This window comes from Siphateles boraxobius, unplaced genomic scaffold (assembly GCF_051911475.1).
Source record: "Siphateles boraxobius isolate OS27281-9 unplaced genomic scaffold, OSU_SipBor_1 1, whole genome shotgun sequence".
Taxonomy (NCBI): domain Eukaryota; kingdom Metazoa; phylum Chordata; class Actinopteri; order Cypriniformes; family Leuciscidae; genus Siphateles; species Siphateles boraxobius.
In genome coordinates, this window is record NW_027508699.1 from 10,689,214 (window position 1) to 10,695,683 (window position 6,470).

A 6,470-nucleotide genomic window follows, 5' to 3' on the forward strand; every position below is an offset into this window, starting at 1 on the left:
AGCAAAAGACAAAGTATAAACCGTGTGGCTCTGGCGAGTTTAGGAAAAGCTAGGGATTTTTTTTTTTTAATGATTTAACGCAAACACACTTTTTGATGTTCAGTAGATCCCTTCCTTGAATATGCTCATTCAGTTCCCAGTCACGGGGCAACTTTAAATGCCCTATAATTTCTTCATTGATGCAGCATTGCAGATAAACAGGGCTCAGGCTCTTCCAACAGTCTCTGTACACTGTACAAGCACCAGATCTAGTATTACCTGTGAGCTTGTATCCATTATTTATTGTGTTCAGGTGAAGTGGACTGTAATTCTACTCCCTTAAAGCTGTATCTTCACTACTTTATAACAGGAATTCAGTTAATTCCTGACTATCTAAACTCCTGGGCGAAATGGCTAAACAGTAGGGGTGTAACGATACCCTCATGTACCGATTCGATACATATCACGATACAAAACTCACAATACGATATTATTGCGATACTGCAAGACATATGATAAAAGGTTAACAAGAAATTTACTGTTGATTAAAATGCTAAATTTGATATTACATTGTGAGTGTAAATGAATAAGCTTGGACTTAGTGCTGGTAACCCAATGCACAGGACAATAGTGACAACAGAATAAAAATATTCCTGATTCTGAAGCTGAAAATACAGAATTATTTTAGACGAATATGCTTGCACTGCCACTGACTAGATATATTTTAATGGGCCACTTTTTACAGGTCACATAAGACATTTGGCATTATCAGGACCCACAAATACGGTATTCCCCAATTGCATTATTATACATTAGATTCATTATTATATATTGTAGTTTAATATAGTACTGACATTAAAACTCTATACTCAATTACTCAATTATACTATACTCAATTATACTCAAACTCAATTAAATGCTTCTTTTCTACTGAATACTACTTTTTTTCGTACACAGTAATTTTTATTTTGGGTGAACTATACACAATACATATTGTCACTATCCACGATTGTAGCGTCTGCACCAACCACATACACACAAATTATGCATTATATTTAATTAATAGTCCGGCAAACTCACTCTCTCAACAAAGATCTGAGTAACTTCCCCCAAAACTAACATCACAATGAACCTAACACCACTGGCAGAACTCAGGGTCCTGTTACATTGAGAAGAATTTTTACGACCCCAAAAAGGGAATTCCTGAGAGATGACACTCACTTAATTCTTACTGAGAAGGAGAAGTAAAGCCTGTTAATCCTATACATTCTATATATATAACCACTTGAGAAATGTATAAACATAACCAATTTCTCATCTCATGATTTTGGCATGTTTGGTCTCTATAAACTCCAATCTTCATTCCCCATTTGTTAATTTGCATTACATTTTGCAAACTTTGTGACGCATGGGTATTATAAGAATCTTGAAGATTCTTTTTCTTAAACACCCAAAGAAATTACAGATTCAAACGCCTTGCTCGAACACATAGGGTCGTAAAATCTCCCTCCAAAGGGACAACTTCTTATTGGCTCACACATCTCCAGAGGGTGTGATATCTTCACCCTTTAAAAATCACTGATCAAGATCAGCTCTGCCTCTTGACTTTCTTGACCATCTCGACTCTCTTAGCTCTCTTAGCACCCTCTCTTTCTCTTGGCCCTTCCTGTGAAGTCCTGATGTGAAGATGATGCTAAACTAGAAGTTTTTTAAGGACCCCCAAGCTTGCGCCAGGCTGCGGCCTTCACCAAAAATCCTCCAACCGGTTCTTTCTCATCAAGACAACATCAGCAAAGATCAACTGGAGCCTCAACAAATTGCATCAGTACAGTTTAATTCAAATGGGTGACATGCAAGTATCAAACTTAGTCTCATTATTTGATACTTCAAGTATCCTTACCCCTTTTAAAGGAGGGCCTGTTAGAACTAAACTGATGGTTTGCTCAAGGCTGTTGATCTGCTGAATTTCAAACAATGCTATAACTTCTTGCTTTCCTGTATTCTGCTTCAGCTCTCTCTTTCCCTTGGTAAACTGTATGCATGTATGTATGTGTATGTTAGAGTAGTTTACATGTTTAGTCTAGTTAATAAAATCTTGTTCATGTCACACGTAAAGTTGTCTGTGTCTCAAGCTCATATCTGGAGTCACTAATCATATCGATCTTGACTACTTGCTCTTAGTAGTACTTAGTAAGAAAGACATTTCCCATGCCCCGGAAATGTACATTTCTATTAATTAATTAATAACCAATATTGAGGGTTCACATACTGAACTGAGTAATTGGTTGTAATGTTAATGTAGCTACATCAAGTTAATACGATTAACTGACCCAAATATTCATAATCAATTATAACAAGTTGTAATATTTTTTTTTTACTATATATTTTGAGACAATATATTGTTACACCCCTACTAAACACTAAGCTTTTAATTGTATTAACCACAAATTGTTGGTCAGGAAATTAGCTAAATTTAAGCAAATGCACTACTTAAAAAGCAATTGCTGTCTCAGAATTTGCATTTGGAATTTGGCAGAATATGGGAAGTTTGTGTGTGATGAATCACAATGAAACACAGTGATGCTCCAGAGCAGCTTCTTCTAAAATCTGCCGAGAAATATAATAATAAAAGCATCTCTGCCACAGTGAAGCATGGAGAAAGAGTGTCAGTGTGTGGGGAGTCTTTCAGATGAGCATTGATGAACTGCTTCACTGGGAAAACTCATTTAATGCTTTGGAGTACGGGAGAATAATGCAGAATGGCTTGCTTCCCACAAATGAAATGTTTTTATCTAAAAAGGAATGATCAGATGTTATTTTTCAACAAGACAATGGTAACACTTTATTTTAAGGTGACGTAGTTACATGTACTAACAGTAAATTATGCATAATTACAATTAACCCTAAACCAAACTCTAACCGTAACTCTATAGTAAGTACATGTAGTTAATTTATATTACGTCACCTTAAAATAAAGTGTAACTGACAATGCTCCTGCCCAAAGTCCAAAGACAACCAAGTGGCTTGAGAACGAGTCCATCAGGCTCATGTTTTGCCTGGTGAGAGTCCAGATTTGAACCCTGAAGTGAATGGTTGGTCTCACATTAAACTCAAATGAACCGGGAGACATTTTTTTCAGCTACTCGTGAACTGTTTGAAGCCACTAACATAGTGTGGAACTGGAAAAACAAAGACTCTTCTTCCTGTAAAAAGCTGTCTGCAAGTTGGAGAAGGCTGCATCAGCATTAAATTACTTTATCTACAGTATTTGTGCAATTTCCTGATTAGTGATTTGTGATTAAAATGGTTAAGCCCATTAAAAGACATAAAGCCAAGGGCTGTCGCAGGACCATCATCTATCACGGCTTATAGATTGTCTAGAGATGTTGGCGGTGTTCCAGGCTCTGAAACACTTCCTAGCAGACCTGAGAGGTCATCATGTGTTAGTTCAGTCAGACAACACGTCGGTGGTCTCTTATATAAATCATCAGGGGGGCCTGCGGTTTCGCCGGCTTTACAAGTTGGCCCGTCAGATCCTCCTGTGGTCCCAAGGGAGGTTACTATTTCTGAGAGCAATGTATCTTCCTCGGTATTTGAATGTGGTAGCAGACTCCCTGTCGAGACAGGGGCCGAGGCCGGGGTATTGGAGACTCCATCCCGAGGTGGTGGAGCTCCTTTGGTTGAGTTTCGGTCGCGCCGAGGTGGACCTATTCGCTTCCAAGGAGACCACGCATTGTCATCTGTGGTTTTCCATCAGCCATCCAGCCCCTCTGGGGTTTGACGCTATGGTGCAGCCGTGGCCGAGGTCACGTCTGTTCGCCTTTCCCCCGATTGCTCTGCTACCTGGAGTTCTGGAGAGGGTTCGCCGGGACGAGGTCAGCCTACTATTAGTAGCCCCATTCTGGCCGGCCCGAGTATGGTTTGCGGACCTGATTTCTCTCCTGGACGGCTCTCCCTTGGAGCTCCCGGTCAGGAGGGATCTACTCTCTCAGGCGGGCAGCATGATATTTCACCCCCGCCCAGTATTGTGGGCTTGGCCTCTGAGGGGGCCCAGCTCATGAACTCTGGTCTCTCAACCGAGGTTGTTGAGACCATTCTTCACTCCAGAGCTCCATCCACGAGGAAGCTTTATGCCTTGAAGTGGAAACTCTTCACTTCTTGGTGTGGAGAGCACCTGCAGGACCCAGTTAACTGCCCAGTGGGGTCAGTGCTGGAATTCCTGCAGGAGCGCTTCTCCACAGGGCTATCCCCCTCCACACTAAAGGTGTATGTGGCGGCACTGGCTGCTTACCACGTCCCTTTCAGTGGAGTTTCTCTTGGGAGACACCCGCTTATAACTCGTTTCCTTCGTGGCACACTGAGGCTGAGGCCAGCAGTTCGTACGAGGGTGCCGGCCTGGAATCTGGCCATCGTATTAGAAGGTCTTTCCCTAGCTCCTCTTGAACCTATCGAAGAAGTTCCTGAGAAGTTTCTCACGTTTAAGACTATCTTTCTTCTTGCTATCTCCTCACTAAAGAGAATCTGAGATTTGCAGGCTCTGTCGGTTTCACCCTCGTGCCTGGAATTTTCGCCTGGCATGGTTAAGGCTTTTCTGCATCCTAGACCAGGTTACGTTCCCAAGGTCCCTACTAATGTTGTTAGACCTACAGTTCTGCAGGCCTTTTGTCCTCCTCCATTTCTGTCGTCTGACCAGGAGAAACTTAATTTACTCTGCCCTGTTAGGGCGTTAGACGCCTATGTCCACAGAACTGCCCTGTGGAGGAAGTCAGAACAACTATTTGTGTGCTTTGGGCCACCCAAGAAGGGGTGTCCCGCGTCTAAACAGAGAATGAGCAAGTGGGTGGTCGAGGCTATCTCACTTGCCTATGAGTCGGCTGGTCAGCCTTCACCTTTGGCTGTACGAGCCAACTCTACCAGCAGTATGGCGGCTTCTGAAGCCTTATAGTCAGGAGTTTCCCTCAGTGACGTTTGTGATGCGGCTGGATGGTCTTCACCGCATACTTTCATTAAGTTCTACGACCTAGACTTAAGTTCTACCCCTGGGGCACAGGTCCTCTCGTCCTCTGTGCGCTAGTTCTCACATGGCGGTCACTTGGTCCTATGGCGACGTGGGTATTAGCGTTCCCACAGCGTTTGACGCAGCTCGAGTTCCCTTGAAAGGGAACGTCTCGGTTACGTATGTAACCCTAGTTCCCTGATAAGGAACGAGTCGCTGCGTCATTCCACCATACTCCCGGCTTTCCCGCTAGCGCTTCCTTCAGGCCTATCAGAAGCTGTTGCGCTTGTGTTTATGGGGTGCTTTATAGTTTCCTGGTCGATGACGTCACCCGCCTATGACGTTCCATCTCTCCATTGGGCTGATTCCATACGTGCTTCATGACGCACAACGCAGGGGCGTTCCCACAGCGTTTGACGCAGCGTCTCGTTCCCTATCAGGGAACTAGGGTTACATACGTAACCGAGACGTTCTGCATAAACTATGATATTAAATGATATTTAAACCAATAAAACATTTTGATTTGTACTCTTCTGGCCCATGTAGGCTATTTGTCCCTTACATGTTTCATTTTGTTTGTATTTTGTTTAGGCTATTAAATAGACATTAATATGTTTCACAAAGGCCTCTGAAAGTACTTTCATTATGTGCATTATCTCGGGAGAACCCAGAACAGCCATCAAACGCTTAACAACACTGGAAGATCATCAGAACATCTAAAGCAAACTCATTGCAGCCACCTTAAGATTAGTTTTTGATGCAAGGACCCCTTGAAACGAGTCAATTCACCTTTTTTACAAAGTGCTTTATACAATACATATAGTTTGATACAGATAGTGATAAACAGGAAAATAATGATTAATGATAAACAGAATTCAATTCCGCTGTAAATCATCTGTAAAAAGAGCAGTTATAGATATACAGAAACGTTTTTCCTTTGCGCTTTTTGCATAGTCTACAGACGACAACGTTGTCAAAACGATCTGCGAAAATTACTAAAAAGCTGTATTATTCATGCCAGGCCAGTAGGTGGCGATGTCACTTTGTAAAGAAACATTATGCACCTATAGACAGAATATTTAATACGCAAGTGCATGACGTCAACGTTTTCACAATTTCGCGTTTTTGTTGTTTACACCGAGAAGATAATGGTATCAAAAACTTGAAAACGGTCTCGCGTAAACGGTTAACGGTAAAGTTATTTAAAAAAAGTATACTTTTGTGTTACCTGCAACTGAATCCGTGTCTCTCCCTGACAAGTTCAGTGTTGATTCAGTTCGGTTCAATAAAGTTTATCAGTTATGAGTTCAATTCAGCTACAAAGCAGCAGTAAATACGAAAAAAATTGTCATCTTCTCAGTTCATCACCTCAAAAATATCTTATTTAAGCAACAGAACATTGTCAGCAGATGATGACTAGGTGCGCAATGTTGTTTTGATATATTGAATACATTTGTATATACAATAAGTCGTTCATTAAAAATGAATGTTATTT